The sequence below is a fragment of the Moschus berezovskii genome, chromosome 4 (genome assembly GCF_049115385.1).
Source record: "Moschus berezovskii isolate FMDL1 chromosome 4, NW_MosBer_1.0, whole genome shotgun sequence".
Classification (NCBI taxonomy): Eukaryota; Metazoa; Chordata; class Mammalia; order Artiodactyla; family Moschidae; genus Moschus; species Moschus berezovskii.
Genome location: NC_142463.1, coordinates 110,704,022 through 110,722,836, shown reverse-complemented (window position 1 = coordinate 110,722,836; position 18,815 = coordinate 110,704,022). Strand labels below are relative to the sequence as shown.

Below are 18,815 nucleotides of genomic sequence, written 5' to 3'. Positions count from 1 at the left end.
CATACAGACATAGTAGTTCCACCCCCTTCACCGTTCTCCGGGGGGAAGGGCGCCCCAATTGCGCTCTCCGGCTCAACCCGGGAAGGGGGAGGGGCGGAGCCGGTGGGGGAACGAGGCGGTGACGTCAGACTCGGCGAAGCCAATCAGAGGCTGGTCTGGGGAGGGAGCACGAAAGGATGAATGAAAAGTCCGGAGCCGGAGCGCGCCCGGGCCAGAGCGGCGGCAGAGGCTGGGGAGGGAGCTAGGGAGGTGAGCTCTGCCCTGCTCGCCTTGGCTTGGCGGAGGTTGAGATCCCGGCGGGCGCCTCCACCCCGGCGCCCGCTGAGCCCTGGCACCTCGAACCCAGGGCCATGGCGTTCCGTGGGCGGGAACGTGCCGGGAGGACCGCGCGGGAGAGCACGGATGGGCACACTGGGCTCGATGTAAGTGGCCTGGCTGGCTTGGGACACGAGGTGGGCTAGCGCCTTGGAATCCGGCGCCTCCGTGCCCGGGCCTCCGCCAACAGGGGCTGGCCGAGCCCCACACCCTCCTCGGGGCTCCCGGAACCTCCTTGACTCCGATTCCTGATCGGAAGCCCCACCAACCTACGGCACCTCCTCTGGCTTCGGACCCCCGGCCATTTTCACAGCCCTGGGTGATTTCTGGACCTCTTTGTACAAAGCCATTTCTCTGGGGGTCCTGTGGGCCCAGGGGCTGGGCTCACCTTCCCGGCCCGCCCTCCGTTTTCTTCTTCCTTCCCCATCTCATGGGTGGCTATCGGATCCCTTCCCGCGTGGTGTCTCTCCCTGTCCTTCTAGAGACACTCGCTGGGGAGTCTCCGGCTTGCCTCCCCGCCCCCATTTCCCTCTCCCTTTGGGTTGCCGGGATTTCCCTGTTTCCTATTGGGACGCCTCCGGGGTTTTACCCCCAGGATTTCGCTGCCCGTTGCCCTTTTTAGTCGGTGGCTAGCATCCAGCTTTTTCCTCCCCCCCCCCCCCCCCCCGCGGCGTGAGCTCCACTTCGCTTCCACCGCCCTCGGGAGTTGGGAGATGTGGAGTCGGCTCCGCTGTTCCCCGCTACGACCCCACGCGGAGGCTTGGGTTTCGCTGAAAGCCAAGGCTCAGGCTATCGGATGCGGCTGGCTCTTCCAGAGGAGGGGGCAGTGTAGACCCCGTGAGGTTTGCGAGGCCTCTGCCTCGGTCCCTGAAGGTCTTCCCGGGTGGCACGAAAAGCCTGCGAGTCCCTCCTCCCAGGGACCAGCGGCACTCTGGCTTCTGGCTCGAATGGGGAGCGGGAAACCAGGCATCGCAAGCTTCTGAGATCCGGGGGCGATTCCCGGACTTCGACGCCATCGGCCGTCGCATCTTTCCACGCCTTTTTCGGTCTCTGTCGTGTCTGTACCGCAGCGTCTCTGAGTCTTTTTCTGTCTTGGACTCTGCTTCTCTCTCTGTCCTCCCCCTCTCCCAGTGTACCCTTTCCCCAACCTCCACCTGCGGGCGACCAGGAGGCTGCGGCGATACAGGCGTGGGCAGCGGCAGCCGGGCGGCTGCGTGGAAGAGGCGGCGACTGCAGCCAGGAGGCGGGGTTGGTTGTTATCTTTGGTTATCTAGCTGTATGAGTGGTGTGGAGTCTTCATAAAGCTAGATAACCGAAAGTAAAAATAACCCCATACACTGCGCAGAGGGGCCCCTGGAAAGCTGGCGGCACGGGCGGGCGGGAGGCCTAAGGGAGGGGCTAAAGCCGTGAGGACCCACGGGCCGTGGGAGGCGAGAAGAGGACCCGGCGGCCCTCGGGACTCAAGACCGCACCGGCTGGGGCGTCTTTCCACCCTCCAACTTCGGTCCGCGCAGGTAGGAGTCGCAGTCCTGTTTCACTTTCGCCAGGCGCGATGCAATGCCTTCCACCGCCGAGTTGCGGGGTATTAAGAAAGGGCGTGATGGTTACCTCCCGAGACCGGGCCTTTTCTGGCAGTCAGCGGATTGGGTCACCGCCCGGGAACGCTGCTCCAAGGGAGAGATCTCTTGAAATCTCGTTTTGGGGTTATTGCGGACAGTGCCTGGGGTTCCTGGCCCAGGCCTCTCCCGCGGGCGCTGGGAAACAGCTTCCCGCAGGCTATTTACAGCTATTGCTGGGGCCGGAGAGTTTGGGGGAGGTCACCTGAGAATGCTAGTCTTGGCTTTGATCTCCCTAAAACCCCATCGGTCTGTCCAGCTTGGTCGGGTGCTGAGAGTGGCGAAGAGAGAGGTAGGCGGAGGGAGGCTGGAAGTAGAGGGGTCCAGGTTGGGTTGCTCAGAAAGAAGACAAGGTGGCTGGGGAGCATTTTTGCCCAGGCTGGGTTGTGGGCAACGGAGTGGAAAGTATTTCTCAGCCCCCTTGTTTTCATATTCTTTCCTTCTTCCTACTCAGGACCTGAATTTGATGTTTTGCAAAGCTTCTCATGCCAGCTTTGTCTTCACTGACCAAAGGGGTTGTGATGGGGTCTTTCAGGACACACTTACCTTCCCACCCCATCCTCACTGTCTTGGAAATCATCTCCAAGAGCAAATGGCCTCAAGGAGCTCAAACACAAAGGAATTTGTAGCTTGGTATTTATGCTGCTGGGAGAAAGCAAAGAATTAGAGAGATTAATCAGGGCCTTTCCTAAAAGAATCCATTTATCTGGCCTGACCTAAATATTTTAAGCAAAAGAGTGTTTAGGTGCAGTCGAGTGGAGGATGGTCTAGTCACTAGGGAGAATAAAAGTAACAGGCAGCAAAAGTAGAAGTAGCTCCCTGTGCATTTACCACCTCTTCCATCCCAACAAACCCCCACCATGCCCCCCTCCGCCCCACCCCCGCATTCCAGAACACAGGGCAGGGCAGTAAGGAGTCTAAAGAGAGCAGGAGAACTGGACAAATGACCTTGTACTGACTCCTGTTTCCCATGTAAGTTTAAAATTTCCTCCCAGGAGCTGATTTTATAGCTAGAAGATTATGATTCAATTATATATTATGTGGAAGGAATATTGGGGAATCCAAACTAAAACAATTGGGCTTCAGAGAGTCCAGAGTACATATGTCTTCTTTCTTCCGAGGTTTGGAGGAAAGGGAGATTAGCAGACTTTTTGTCTATTTCAGCTCTTTGAAATCTAGCTTTTTTTTTTTGGGTGGGGGAGGCAACTGGAGACAGGATTAGGGAGAAAGGGAGTGGGATTGGGGCAGGCACTAATAATCTCTAACGCCACACACCGTATTTCTCGTAAGAGCATTCTGCCTACAAGCCTTTCTTTGATCCTCCAGCCCTGTGAGGTAGCTCTTATTAACCGCATTTTACAAACAGGAGCCACAGACTCAAATGAATCGCTAATGTCACTCAGTGGTTTCAAATCCAGTACTTTTTTTCTTACCTACTTCTCTACACTTGCCTGAAGGGAGGACTGAGAGGGTAAGGTGGATAGACTGAGAAGGGGGTGAGCGGGGAGGGAACCCATGCACCAGGGGAGAAGGAAAGCCCACTGAGAGATACAAGGCCCGGTTGTGAACATGGGTTGACCTTGTTTTTTTTTTAAACTTTTCTTATACCTGGTTGGAAATATGTACTCTGGATCTGCTAAGGCTCATCCACATGAGACTCAGAACCTATATTATTAGCCACACAATTTGGGTTTATATTATTATTGTTGTCATATCTATTAGCACATTTGACCACAGAATCTCCAAAGGAGAATAGAGGGGCCTGAGGGAAGTGGTGGGTTGAGGGTTTACATCGTACAAAACAAGCTCCTCGGTGGAAAGGGCAAATAGAAGCCAGGAGAGTGTAGGGGGTGAGAGTTTGCATCTGCCTCATGTGTGGGTGTATAGATGGGGTTGTCAAGAGAATGATGGGTGGCCATGTTTGTGAGCTGTATATGTCTGCTTATGAGGGTGAGAAACCGAGTGGTCTGTGAGCTGCTATGAGATTGGGTGTGCGATCCATGATGGGTAGGAAGCTCTGATGTGAGATTAGGAATTCCTGGCTACTTATAGCTATAAATCCAGTAGAGGAAGAGACACTCTGGAATATGGAGGGGTTTACCAAATGCTGCCATCACAGTGACACCACAGAGCCCTCCTTCTGCCTTCCCCAACCTTTATACCAAATAGCACCTTCTTCAGCCAAACCCCGTAGGAGAACTGATGGAATGGGGATGCGTGGAGGCAGGGTTGAAATTTCTCTTTTGCATCATTACATTTCTGTGTCCAAGAATTTTTAGGTCTGTTCACATCTTGCTATATCTACCTATTCCTACTGGAAAACAAATTCTAAGCTGGTTTCTTTACCCATTTCTCTCCTCAGTCCTTTATCCCAATACCCGCTCCTATTGAATTCTGAGTCCAGGAGTTTAAAGGCAATTTTCTTCTAAATATTTGTCTCAAGTTTTGAATTTTCACTCACACCCTCACCCTGGGGCAAATTTTTCATAGGTCTAGGCATCAAAAGGGTTTTGTTGAAAGATCCTTGCAATAATAGAAATCATCACAGTCAGAAGTCTAGGGAGAGAAAGAGAATGAGCAAATGTGACTGAATACGGTCTAGGTTTAGGTGCCATTATTTACCAGCTTCTGATCAGATATTTGTTCAGTGGGGGTAAGAATTTGTATCCTCAGGGTTGTTACATGGAACAAATGAAGAATTCTCTATAAATAAAGATCTTATACATTACGATACCCACAGGTAATGAGTTATCCTTTGACTGCAGAGGGGATAAAGGCTACAGTTTGGAACAACTGTTTGAAAGCATATGATTGATCTCAGAATGCAAAAAGGACGGCTTTTTGGCATATTCTATGCTGAGGATCTCAAAAGATTTAAATTTAAGGAAGTTCCTCCTCCTCTTCTAGCTTTGAAATCAAGGAGGGACTCTTGGGACCTGAGGAAGCAGTGTCTGAAGCCTGGGGGAAGAGGAACAGACTCTGGGAAGTCTGTTAAGGAAAGAGGCTGGAGTCCACGTAGCAGAATGACCTTTGTATTTTTTTCTCCTTAATAAATCTTACCATGTATTGGTAAGAGTACTTAGGACTGGTAAACTGACTTATGTAGATTGAGAGATATGGCTTGTATAAATGACAATTCTAAATTTATTCGATTAAGCTTCTAGAGTTACTAAAAAGAGTTTATTAAATTAAAGGACCAGTTAGATAGTGGGTGTAATTAACAAACTAAAGAGCATGCAGACTTTTCTTCATTGCTCAGTGACTCACAGAAGGAATGTTTCTGTCCTTTGGCCTCCCAGGCCCACCCTCCATCTTCTCAGCCACCTACTCTTGAGTCCCAAGGTGGATAACTCACCAGAGAGCACAGGCCCCTCTGCATTCTTCTACATCTGGAAGTCCTTCTTGAGTTCTGGACTTCCCAAGGCTTGGGAGTGGGAATCCTGATATTTATTTTTTCACCTCCTGTCCACTTGGATATTCTGGGGATATTTGACCTTTCTTTCTTCCCTCCTTTGCTACTGAGACCTCAGAGACCTTGAGTAGTTATAGCACTGTCTCGGCAAGGGTGTGCCAACTTCCCTAGTTGTTAAATGAGTTTCGGTTAATGCTCTAAAATCACTGGGAAGAAAGAATACGCAAAACTATAAAAAACATTCTCGGAGCTCCAAGGAGAATGAGGAGTGGGGCTATGGAAGGTAAGGTTGGGCCGGAGTGTATTTAGATAGGAGAGAGTTAGAGAAAAGGGGGACCCTTCTTTGCCACACAGGCTCTCCCAGGGCTCAGAGTGACACCCCCTCCTCCTGCCCTAATCCCCCCATTAAGGCTGCTCTGAGTTTGTTATGACAGCGGCTGAAGGCAGCTGAATTGCTGTTTGCTGTGTCTGCTAATTGGACTGAAGGGTTGGAATCTGGACACTGAAAGAGACCATTGTTGCTGTTTACCTTCCACAACTGCCTCCCTGGGGACCTTCTGGGTGAAAGGGAACAGCATGCCCCTGGGGTTATTGCACCCATTCCCTATCTCTGTGCAAGGGACTAGGGTGGGGGGAAGTGTATCTCATTGCTTTGGGGTGTTATGAGCTCTCACAGCAGGGAAGAGACAGGCCCAACACCGGAGTCAGTCTCCAGGTCAGGCTTGGGGCCACTGAGAACTCCAAGGCAAGGGGAAGTTACACGGGCTTGTCCTTCTCCTCCCTATTCATTCCCTTCTTCAGGGGCCCTAGCTTTGCCCTCTTCCTCCAGCTGATCAGGCTTAACCCCTGAAAATTTTCACATTTGCTTTCTTCCAGACCAGTGATTCTCTACTTGGTTATGCACTAAAATCACCTAGGAAGCTTTTTAAAAGTTACTGATATGTGGGTCCAGCACATCCCAGAGTGCCTGAGAATGAGGCCTAGGCATCAATATCATTTAAAACCTCCCTTGGCTTTTCTAAATGTGCAGTTAGGGTTAAGAACCACTGATATAGTCTTATCACTCTGCCTGGGAAACACACGTTCATACACACACACACACACACACACACACACGTACACTTACAAGCAGGCACACACATGCCCTTTCCTATCTTTCCTACCTTTCTACCCACCCCCTCAAGCTCCTAATAGCTATAATACTATCAGGCAGATTGTATATCTTATTCATCTTTATTACTGAATCCCTTGTAGGAGACTTAGAATTTAGGGTGGAATTTAGAAGTCTGTAATGCATCAACTGCTTCAACCTGAACTATACCCTAAGGGCAGGAACTATGACTCCATCTCCCTGTGGATTTCCAAGTAGGATCCAGATGAGGACTGAGCTAATCCGGGACACTTACATCATTAGGGGTGAAGGAGTGTGAGGTTCAGAGTTTCATTGACTCTTGATCTCTTCTTCCCCAAAAGTAGTATTGGCTATTTGGAGATCTTCAGAGAGGAGATACAGATGTATTTCTTCAGAAATACATCTGCCCCTGTCCTTACTGTTTCCAAATGTTTCTGCTTCTTCTCTTCCCTTTAGTTTTCACCTGGGGTGAATGGGTGTTCCACCACTCTCCTGCCCTCTTTCCTCAACAAGAGCACCAGAACCGTATCCAGCACCACGGACAGCTCCCAGGCGACAAATTAGGTGGCTGTGCTGACCCCCTTTGCAGGGGTTAGGAGGGGATCCTGTCTGCACGGTTATATATCAAAGACTAGAATTTTAACCTTTGGGAGTTGTTTGTAGGCAGTTGTTAAGTCTCAGGGAGAGGAAAAGGCTGAGGGCAGTTGTCATTCCATCTCCAGGAAATTGGGTTTGTCCACTTTGGAGAGTGTGAATGAGAGGGCTCCAGCAGCAGGAAGGTTGAGGGTTAAATTTCTGGAAGAATTTAAGCTAAGCTCATATAAGATTCAGGCTCCCCCAGTGGCTCAGAGGTAAAGAACCCACCTGCCAATGCAGGAGACCCTGGTTGGATCCCTGGGTCAGGAAGATCCTCTGGAGGAGGAAATGGCAACTCACCCCTGTATTCTTGCCTGGGAAATCCCATGGACAGAGGAGCCCGGTGGGCTATAGTCCATGGGGTTGCAAAAGAGTCAGATACAACTGAGCAATGAAACAATAACAACATGTAAGAAACAGTGTGTGGATCAGGTAGAGCCTTAGATGGCATCAACTCTATATCCCTCATTTTACAGATTCCCAAGAGAGTGGAAGAGATATGACCAAGGTCACTCAGCTAGTTAGTGGAAAGGCCAAAATCCTGGTTTTGGATTTGGCTTTGGAAAGGCCAGGCTCCTGGTTTCCATCCTGGCTCTGTTTATTGTATCTGATACCTCTTTAAGGACTCTCCCTGTTTGAGTTGGGTAGAGCAGGCCTATTGCAGGTAGGTAGAGTTCACCAATTGTCCCCATACAAAAAAGGACAGGATGCATGTCCGGGCATATGAGGTGTTCACACAAGCCAGGAAGAGCTGGAATTGACTGTTCTGTCTGAGTAGGCTTGAAAGGGAGGCCTCAGGGAGAAGCACAGGGGAAGGCATACCTAGCAGGAGCTGATAAGCCCATGGGAGAAAAGGCAAGGAGGCAACCATCTGCCAGGGCAAAGAGGGCAGTGGATGGCCACAAGGAGTCTCCAGAGGCCAGCAAGAGTCACACAAACTGGAACGGGGCCTGGGAAAGGCCCTTCTGTGTGCCCAGTCCTGCTCCCCCAACACCGAAAGCCTAGAAACAAAGGGGCCATTCTCTCTAGGATTTGATGCCGCCATCTCCGGCTGGCAGTGCCAGGTGGTGGGGGCATCAGGGGGTGTCAATCCATTATCCCCCCGAACTCTCTAGGTCCTCTGGGGCTGGATGTTGGGAAGGTGGGTGTTCCATGCTATGTTGCCGCGGCAACCACCCCAACCCCCACCTTCCAAAGCACAAAGAGAGACAGCTTGCACCCCCCACGCCCAGGAAGAACCTGGGTCTGGTTGGGAATCTTCCCTTGGGAATCCTCCTTTCTGATGCACAAGCCATGGTGTGCATAAGCATCACCCTCTTTTCAGCTGAAGGTTCAGCCATCAGCGGACCATATAAGCAGGGAGGCTGGTATATCCAGAGTCTCTGGGCAGGGTTGTGTAAGAGAGTCCCTTGTACTTGACCCTCTCTCCCTCCAAGCTCTACCGTCCCTCACCTATAGCCAGGGTCATCCTAGGCCTTCTCAGCTGAAGTGACAGGGCCTTGACCTTCTTCTCTTTCCCAGAAGTTAAGGACACCTCACTATTCCCAGCAAGCCCCCAGGCTGTGGGAACGGAGAAGAGGGGGTCACTCCTGCCACCTTCCATCTGCACCCTCCGCCATTACTCATTAGGCATTCTGCCCCTCCTTCCGCTCGTTAAGCCTGATTTGCATATATTTGCATAATACAACTCATTTGCATTCCAGGAGGCTCTTGGTAGGAGCCAGGAGAAAAGGGGAGGGGGGCTGGAGAAGAGAGAAAAGGGGAGAGATTTTGTTTTCATCAAAGTATGTGTGTTGGGGAGGGGGAGGTGGCAGGAAGAAGACCGAAATAAAAACTCACACTACTTTCTTTCTTCCTTTTTGCTCTCCCTCCCTGAGCCGGACTCAAATGCCAAAAAGAGATGCCAAGGGGCCGGCTCCTCTGTCCATTTTTTGTCTTGCTTCCTCCAGCCTTGGCTCCCCAGCCTGGCCCCCCACCTTGCTGGACTCGGGCTTCAGAAAGAAAGGGGCAGGGGTAGGAAGCAAGGCTGTGGGAACGGAAGAGGGAGGCCACCATCTTAGGTAGCCGGAACCTATAAAATGGCTGCCTCTGACAGGCGTGGGCTGAGAGCCAGCCCCAGCTGGAGGGCATGCAGGGAGGTGAGGCCACAAGAAGGACTTTCTGGCTGACCAGGAACTTTGTTGAGTCTTCCTCCTAGTAGAATTGGGAAAAGACGATGGGGAGAGGAGGAAGGAGGGCGAGATGAGGGACGGCAGCCAGAAGAGACGTGAGTCTCACACAGGAGCAGGGGTGGCAGAGAGGTCTCTGTGCTGAGTTTAGTTCCAGACCACTGAGTGTCAGTGGACTTGGAGGACGATGAATAGTTAAAAAAAAAAAACAAACAACTGGAGGAATCAGAACTGGGAGTTCTGCAGGAGGGGGAAGGGGCAAAGATGCGGGCAGGCAGGGCACTCTGAGAATTTGAGTCGTCTGTGGAGGGCGGCTATGTACTTGAGATGAAATTCCCAGTCTTCTCTCCTCGGTCCATCAGTCTGGCTTCCACCTTCATGACTGGTCATACCCGTACCTTCTCCAGCCACTCACAGACTCTTCAACCAGACCCAGTGGCCCTTGTTTAAGCCTGGTGACCTCTGGGGAACATTTCATACTGCTGTCTTCTCCTTTTGCCTTTGGTTCTTCTATTGTATCCCTGACATGTGTTCTGGGTTCTAGTCATTCAGTCCTCTTGCTAGATCAAGTCTCCAGCCAGAAGTGTTTCCCAAGATTTTGCTCAGTTTATTTTTCCTTTCCATTCACATCCTTTTACTTTTTATCATTTCAACCATCATTTGGAATTATTAACACTCATTTCTTTAAACTCAAGATTGGTACCCTAACTACCACCTGTGGTCCTGCCACTAGGCTCCAAGATCCGACTGGAGTGATGCATCTGATTGGCTAATCCTGGATCACATGACCAGGCCCTCATTGCAAGGAAACCTGGGAAAGTTGTTCAGTCGCTCAATCATGTCTGACTCTTTGTGACCCCATGGACTGCAGCACACCAGGCTTCCCTATCCTTCACTAACTCCTGGAGTTTGCTCAAACTCATGTCGATGATGCCATACAACCATCTCATCCTTTGGTTTCTGCAGCGGCATATAAGTACAGCCTCCCTCCAAAACTCCTGAGATGGCCATTCCTCAGACATAGGGAGGGCATTCAGATGTTTATTCACTCAGCATTGTGCTTCAAGACTTGCCCCACGTTCCTGCTTCCTTACCTCTATCAAGAGCATCGTTAAATTTCTAGGTCCTCAGGTACAAATCCTGAGCATTATCCTTGGATTTGCCCTCTTCTTCCCCTTCACCCGGATCATTCACATAAGAACCCATCCCTTCATCCTTTGTAGCGCTTCTCATATCCATGCCTTCTTTTCCCTTACCTGTCAGCTCGTTCACTCAACAGGCATTTATTGAGTGCCTACTGTGCGCCAAGTGCTATGTTGAAGAGGAAGGTGGAATACAAAGCTGCTTTGAGGGCCTAGACACCTAGTGGGGAGGCAGACACAAGTGATTACAAGATAGTATGAAGGCTGTGGTCCGGAAGACCTTTGCATGGGAACAGCATGGGGGCTGAAGCCCTGGGATAACTTAGGGGAGTTGAGGAAGGCTTCCTGGGGGGGCGCCAAAAGATAAGTAATCAAATAAAAGGGATAAACGCGATCAAAGGTAAGCAGGGAGCTAACAGTCTAAGGAGCTGGAGTAAGTGCCTAGTGGGGAGTGGGTAGCATATGTAAAGGCAAGAAGGTATGGAGGAGCAGGTCACATCAGGTGACCAGTGTCCGTCAGAGGAAGTCTGGACTGTGAGGAGATGGGCAATGGAGTCAGAGATCCAGTTATTAGGAGACTTATGTGCTTCCCCAGGGCAACTGGATTTGATAGGGGTACTGGGAAGTTAGCTGACAGCTTGAGATGCTGGGTGTAGAGTATGGCTCAGGGGCAGCACACACCTACCTGCAGCATGCAGGGGGATACCCGAATCTAGCTGCCCACTGAGCCCGGCACCAACCAGATATTGAACTTCCTCCTGGCTGGTACTGAACAAATGGAGGATCATGAAAGGACAATGTCACCTGAAGAAGGGTCTCTGCCTCTCCCCCATGTAGAATCACCCTCACTCCTTTCAGCCACACGCACCTGCAGGCTCAGTGCCCTGAGGTCAGGGCAGGGCATGGGCCTCTGGGGACTGGAGTGTAAAACAGAGAGGTTGGATCTTGGAAACTTCCTGGAGGAGAGAGTGATGGGAAGTGCAAGGGAGGAACGGGGCGGGCCAAGGCTCTGAGGAGATTCTTTCCAGTGACCCAGTGACGGGGTGAGAGGCTGGAGGGGCAACTGAGGAAAGGATGAGGCCACTGCGGGCCACTAGGGTGGAATGAGCATGGTGGGGGGTGCTGCCTACCGCCTCTCCCCCAGGCCCAGCCTCTGCACAAAGGCCTCTCTGTGAGTGGCTGTGGAAGTGGCCCTGTCAGGTGAGGGGGCTTAGCTCTCAGTGCCCATTGCGGGTGGGCTGGAATGGGGTTGGAGGAGAGGGAGGATAAGGGGTGGCTTCAAGCTTTAATCAAGTCCTAGAAGAAATAGAAGCCAAGACTTGGCCGGGGAGGCCATTCCCAGGACAGGCTCCTCTCTCCACACCAAGGCCCTGCCCCTGCTCCCTTTCCATGTCTTTCAGGTGTGACTGCAAGGCCTGTCCCGCCTGCCTTCCCAACTGTACATGCCCTCCCACAGTGCCTCTGAAGCTGGCCCCACACAGGCTCTCTTTCTTCTTCTCTGCAGAGAGTCCCCTCCAGCTTTGTATGGAGCTACCCCTCTAGAGACGGCTGTGTTGGGAGGGTGGAAATTCAAGACTGACCAGAGCTCAAAAGGAGTCTAAGGTCCCTTCAGTCTCCAAACCCAGGGGGTTTTCTCTCCTTGCCTGGCCTCAGTGTCACGTAGACTAGTCAGCAGTGTGGGTCAGAGCTCCCCTACCTCCAACCCCCACCTCCAACCCCCATTGGGTACAGTCTCCTAGCTAGTAAAGGTTTGGACTGGGGGCATTGGAAGTGGTTGAATGATAGAAGACACACCTCAGTTTATAGATTGCTCACAGATTTGGTAGAGGGGCTCCATCCACAGGAAGAAGAGCAAAAGAAGGAGGTTTTGGATTTTGACTCTGGAGACAGGCTGGTCAAGAAACAAATTCTGTCTTCCCTCCCTTACTAGCTGTGTGCGTGCATGCTCAGTCACTCAGTGGTGTCCGACTCTTTGCAATCCCATGGACTGTAGTCTGCCAGGTTCCTCTGTCCCTGGAATTCTCCAGGCAAGAATACTGAAGGAGGTTACCATTCCCTTCTCCAGGGACCTTCCTGACCCAGGGATTGAACTTGCCTCTCCTGCTTCTCCTGTATTGGCAGGCAGATTCTTTGCCACTGAGCCACCTGGGAAGCCCTACTAGCTGCGTGGCCTTAGGCAAGTAACTTAATGTCTTGGATCTTAGCTTCCTTCCACAGTTATCCTGAGGATCAAATGGATCAGTGTGGATGAAAGTGTTTTACAAGACTGTGTGCAGATGTCCAGTGTCCCTTCTAAATGACACAGAGGGACTGAGGGATGCGGAGTTAAAGGGGCCACTATAGACAGGTGGGGACAATCAAGGAAGGCCTCCAAAGTTTGGAAATGAGGGAGTGGATTGCTGGGGAGATGAGCAAAGGCACTCTGGCCTGCCTGGGAGGCCTGGCCAGGCTCTATGGACTGGCTGGTTCTCTCTGATCTCAAGTGGGCCAGCATCTTGCTGAGACTGGCTTGGGAGGCATTTGTTTTTAACTAAGTGGCAAAATGGACTCCATGGCCACAGCTTCTTTCATCCGTCTCCGGAAGAATTTCCCGCTGGCCCTGTGTGGACGCTGTCCAGCACTTTTGGGAAGAGAGGGAGGGCGGAGTGAAGCCCGATTTCCCCTGCGTTGCCCTGACCTGCTCTGCCCCCTCATCTCAGAGTTCACCAGAGGGAGCATTAGCCAGACCCTGTGACCCGCCCCCACCCCCCACACACACTGAAGGTGTTCAAGGTGGTACCTCCAAGCCCCACCACTTTGGACCCTCCCAAGTCCCTGATTTTATAGTTCCTTATCAGTGTCAGGAATGCACTGAATCCAGACCAATTTGGATCTCTTGGCCTGTGGGCCAGGGAGACTTTGAACAGGAGGGTCTTTTGTCTCTGAGCAGTCATCCCTTGTACACAGGCGAGAGTCAGGAGAGGGAATGATTTTGGCATCATCTCCCACAGATAGCATTGGAGTCTTTCAGCCTGGAGGGAAGGGCCAGGCTGAGGCTGGCATATGGAGGGAGAGCCCTGGGCACAGGGGGCATGAGTGTCACCCAGCTGGGGTTACCTTCTGCTGGGTTTGTCCATCCGGCACCAGCTGGCTTCCCGGCACTGCCCCCGCAACCAACCAGACTCCTTCTTCTGCTGTTACCATGGCAATTGGCTGCCATCTTGTACTCGGGGCACGATCTCATATCCGGATTTTCCCATGGGGTTCCTGGAGGATGGGAGATAGTTCTCAGGGGATTTATCCTTCTTCCTGATATCCACCCAATAAAAATTCATATTAATGTATGACTTTTTTAATAAAAAAAAAAGGAGGCTTACTATGTGTCAGACTCTGCTAAATACTCCCTGTGTGTTATTTAATATGTGAGGTAAATGAGGTAAAATTTAAGAGAGTACCACTCAGGTTCCTGTTTCTGTGACAGACTTCTCCTCTCTCCAACCAGGAAATTCCATGATCTTGCTTATTCCTGTCTTGAAAAGTCCTTTCCAATGTCTAACCAAGATCTGTACTGCTGAAGTACCAGTTCTTTGACCTATGGCTTGACATGGCTAATTTGAGAGGTAAGGAAGGAACCACCCCCCAGTTTCAGCCACATTATTGAGCTTCCTGGGCTCCAGGATAGGAGATAGGAGATAGGAGACTTGGGATAGGAGAACTGAGACTTGGATAGATTGGTGAGAGGCTCAAGTGCCCCTCAAAGACTTGGAGGTCCCAAGTCTAAAACTTTTGTTTAGAGAAGTAGAGTCAGTGTCACAAAATGCTTTGTAATTTTCCTTCCTTGTCCCCCTCCCCACCCAAGAAAGAGGCAGGAGCAGGAGACCATTGGAAAGTAATAGTCTCCTAGGCTCCTCCATCCAGTCATAGGGGAGGTTCCATCCAACAGGGTCCCCAAGAGATCCTGGAATGGTGAGACTTCTCTCCCTCTGGAGCTCAAGCCGAGGCCGAGAATGGTCACCTTGAGTTAGAGGGGCACCTCTAAGGGGCCTCGAACAGGGGCCAGCTTTGCAGGGGCATCCTGAATGAGGAGCAGGTGGAGAAGAAAGGAGGCCATTCTCAGCTGAAGAAGGGTGGGCTGATGGGGAGGGCCTGGGGATAATTTATGATGTCATTGTTCCCCGCCCCACTTTCCCAGCCCCCACCCTCTTCCCAGCCCCCTGCTACTGTACGGTTGCTAGGAGATGCTCCCTCCGTCTGGAGCTGGGAGGGTGTAACAGGCGGAGGCTGTTCCGTCTGGACCCCTCCCCCCACCCAGGGGAGGGCCCCACACTGAGCTTCATCTGCCACCCCTTCCCAGGCCGCAACAGACCCCCGTCTTCTCTGTTGTTTCCCCAGATCCGGCCAGCCTGGGGCTAGCAGTCTTCCCAGACAGGCTGAGGATCTGGAGCAAGGAAGGGCAAAGGGAGCTGCGGAGGGACTTAGTGGGGACACTGAGGAGCAGCTGGTTTACCTCAGGGCCTCTAGGAGCCAGCCCAGGCTGGGCAATGGACCAAGAGGGGTCAGGGACACAGGCCTGAAGGAGCCCAGGTTTGAGGGAGACTGAGCTTCCAGTATGATGGGTGAGGCGGCCCTCCCATCCCCACCCCCTGACACATCAAGGTTGGGGACCTAGCAAAGGTGGGTTGGGGGCAGGGCAGGAGAAGGGGTGGTGGGACAGGGAGGCAAGAATTGCAAGTCTAGGGGGGAGGAAGGGGACCCCGATCTGAGCAGAGCTGGGCAGCACAGGTTGTGGCCCAGATGCCCTCCTCTTTCTGAAACTCTCTTCTCAGACTTTAGAGCCCTTGGAGAAGTCGCGTGAGGTGAATTTTGGGGGGCTCCCCATTCCAGGTGGGGCAGGAAAGGAATGCTGTGCCCACAACTGTGCTTCTGATGCCTGATTTCTGTGTTCAGTTCAGTCACTTAGTCGTGTCCGATACTCTGCGACCTCATGGACTGCAGCACGCCAGACTTCCCTGTCCTTCCCCAGCTACCGGATCTTGCTCAAACTCATCTCCACCGAGTCAGTGATGCCATCCAACCATCTCGTCCTCTGTCGTCCCCTTCTCCTTCTGCCCTCAATCCTTCCCAACACCAGATTTCTGTGTAACCCCTCTTGATTTTATTCTTTCCTAGGTACAGCTTCCCACCACCCAGGAAGGAAGAAACTGGCCTTGATTTTGGCAACCCCTTGCTTGTGTAAACCCTTTCTTAGCCATTGTCTCAGTTGATCACCCAATGGTCCTGAAAAATTGGTGATACTGTCTCCACTTTACAAAGCCATAATCGGAGCCCCAAGTCAGAGGGCTTGGAAGTTGGGCTGGGCATCAAATGGGGCTTGGTGGATTCCAGAGCATATGCTGTCTCCCTCCCCTGTGCCGACTTCCTGCAGAACATGTCCCAAACACAAGCAGAGGGACTGAAAGGAGAGAGGACCAAATGGGCAGGGGGGCTTCTCTGCGTGTTCTCAGGGGAGGAAGGCCCCTCCTTCTCAGGTGCAGGAGTGAAGTCTGAGGAATGCTAAAACAGTCCTTGCAGGTTGAAGATGTAGCTGGGGAAGAAGCCACAGGAGCTGTAGAAGTCAACAAAATCTTTTCAGGTTAGTCCCTGACCAAGGAAATATGCTTCCCATCTTCCTGAAGCAAGTCCCCTGGGCTACCACCTAGCTTCTCCCCTGCTGGGGATCAGAATTCCTGCCCTGGGCATTCCCCTCCCGCTCCCCCTCCCCCCCATGGCCCTGGATAGAGCACCTAGAAGAGATGCCTAGACTTGGCCACTGTCATGGTGGCCCCCTTTTCATGGAGCCCTCCCTGGTCTTTCACCTTTCCTGGCCACTGGACACTTGCCCTCTGTCTCCTGCTAAGGTTTCCGTCCAAAAAGAACCTTTCTCAATCTTGGCTTTTCTTTTTTTTTTTTTCTTTTCAGACCAAAAAGAAGAACCTATTTCATCCAGTTGGCTTGGGTGCCCTGTGAGAAGCCTTCCTGATTGACTGAAAGATGAGGCTAAATTCTAGCAAGTTGAGTCGCTCCTTCAAGAAGCCTGTGTGCAGGAGAGAAGTGGAGAGGCCATTGCCTCCAGCCTGGGCAGCCCATTGGCACCTGGAGCCACCTCAACTTTGCCTCCCCTTTGCTGCTGTGTCTACAAGCTGTCCATCCCAGCCCATCCTGGTTTCTCCTGTGTCTTCTGAGCTGAGATTTCTCTGAGATGGAAGTCCCATCTTATGTCTAATAAAGACTCTTGAATACTGAACAACATTACTGGTGTTAGTGGATGCACCCGGGCAGGGGAGGGGCTGATTGAGAGGAGAGTGGTACCAGGCTCCCTCTGAGACGTGGATCCCCTACCTCTGGGATCTAAGGCCTGATGGTCTGAGGTGGAGCTGATGTAATCATAATAGAAATAAAGTACACAAAAATAAATGTAATGCTCTTGAATCATCTCAAAACCATCCACCCACTCAGGTCTATGGAAAAACTGTCTTTCATAAAACCGGTCCCTGGTGTTGAAAAGGTTGGGGATCGCTGCTCTGAGAGACCAGCGCTGTAGAAGCCACCACGGCAACAAAATGGGGAAGCCTCACTCAGACAGAACTCCCACCTGTGCAGGGTGGGCTGCGTGCAGAGGTCTCCTCCCGCCTCTCCGAGCCGCCCCAGGCTTCTGGGACACCGTCCATGATCCGGTCAGTTCCAGCTCAGAGCAGTGGGCTGACGCTCCCAGCCAAGGAGGCCCCGAGGTGCCATCCCAAGAACCAAGAGAATGAGAGAGGATGGGGATGCTCCCCTGGAGTGCCTGTGTGGGAGGTCACTGTGTGGCCCTCTGTCTTGGCCGCGATGGGACACATCCTTAGAAATGTTCTCCAGGGTTTGAACAGACCAGAGAGAAAGAGCACCTCTGCTTCACAGGGTCACCCACTCCTGCTTCCTCTCTCTCCACCCTGAGTAGAGACAGAATGGGAGGAATATGCCTAACAAGAAGGATTCAGGTTAGACAGCAGGTAGGACTTCCCAGCAGTACCTGGGAGGGAACCTGAGGGAGCAGGGGAAACACGGCAAGAAGGACCTGTGCTCTTGGTCTCATTCCCCCCATGACACACCTGTATAAAGCATGCTCCCCCAAAGATGGGCCCCCTGGAAAGTGTTAGCAGAGTCCAGAGTGCTAGCTCCTGTTAAGCATTCTACGACTCCCTAAAAATTCCTTCCTCCCATCTAACAAGCCCTTCATGCAACAATAGCTTGAATCCTGGAATTTTTCTAAATAAAAAGACTTAAAATAACACACATGGTGCAATTTCGACAGCACACAGGGAAAGCACGCCTCTTTCCCTTCCCTGTTCGCAGCCACCCCCCTCCTCCCCCAAAAGGCAGCCACTGGTGCCGCGTCCTCCCTGAGACACTCCGTGTGTTCAAGCACATACGTCTACACGCCCTCCTCTTCCATGTAAGCCCAGATCACAGCATTTTTAGCTCCTCTAGACCAGCTCCTAGCCTGAGGTCTAGATGAAACCCAGGGGATCCTTGCATCTGCTGAAATTGCACACAGAATCCTGGCTAGGCACCTAGGTATGGTTTTCAAGAAGAAATAAGGCATTAAGAGGCACCCGGTTTAGCCCAGCTCCTCAATTTACAGAGGGAACTGAGGCTAGAGAGAGGAATGGTGGTGTCCAGGGTCCTCAGCATGGTGGAAGCCCGTCAGGAGAATTCCAGGCTCCTCTAGCCCGCATTCCAAGGAGCCCCACGGTCCCCCACAAGGACAGAGTCAAGGAGGGCTGCAGCTCAGAAAGGCAGCTCCATTTGTATCATATGGGGCATATATAAGGGGCAGAGCCTGGGCTCATCAGGCCACGCAAAGTGTTTCTGAGATTCCCAGACCTCCTTTCAGGATCCTTCTGACTGCCAGCCTTGCAAGGGCCCACTGCAGCCCTGGCGGTCAGTCCCAGGAGGAGGGGTGAAGGGAGACAAGGTCTGGCCTGGCATCAGCACGAAGGAAGTCGCCCGAGTCTGGCCTTCCCCTCCTCCTGCATTTGTTTGGACCCTGGAGCCTAAGCATCAACATTCTAGGGCTTTCTTAACCTCCAGGTGTTGATGGCCCTGGGGAGGGAGAGGCAGCCAGTGATGACTGGGGCCAGCCCTCTGCTTCCACTAGTGGCCTGGCTCCTGGCTTAGAAGGGAGGCTCCTGGTGAAGGAGGCGGGAGGAAAGACTAGTCTGAGCATGGAAAGGGAAGCAGGCGCTGGTGACAGCAGGTGGGAGAGGAGCCACAGAGGGTAGGACGCCTTTCGGAAACAGAAAGACCCAGACACAGACAGGGGCAGGAAGGGCGGGGAGGGGTCCCTCCCTCAACAGGGATGCCAAGACTGGGGTGGGAGGGTCCAGGCGGACACTG

At 52.2% G+C, this 18,815-nt stretch overlaps 1 long non-coding RNA gene across 2 annotated transcripts; it reads left to right on the top strand.

The window, feature by feature from the left end:
- Positions 1-1,705: 1,705 nt before the first annotated feature.
- Positions 1,706-16,759, top strand: LOC148778203 (uncharacterized). 2 transcript variants are annotated; one of them, XR_016037138.1, is made up of 4 exons: positions 1,706-1,829; positions 13,903-14,020; positions 15,570-16,032; positions 16,359-16,759. It is a non-coding gene; the product is annotated as an uncharacterized LOC148778203 (long non-coding RNA). The 2 variants fall into 2 exon arrangements; XR_016037137.1 differs by having other exon boundaries at positions 13,903-16,032.
- Positions 16,760-18,815: the final 2,056 nt, after the last annotated feature.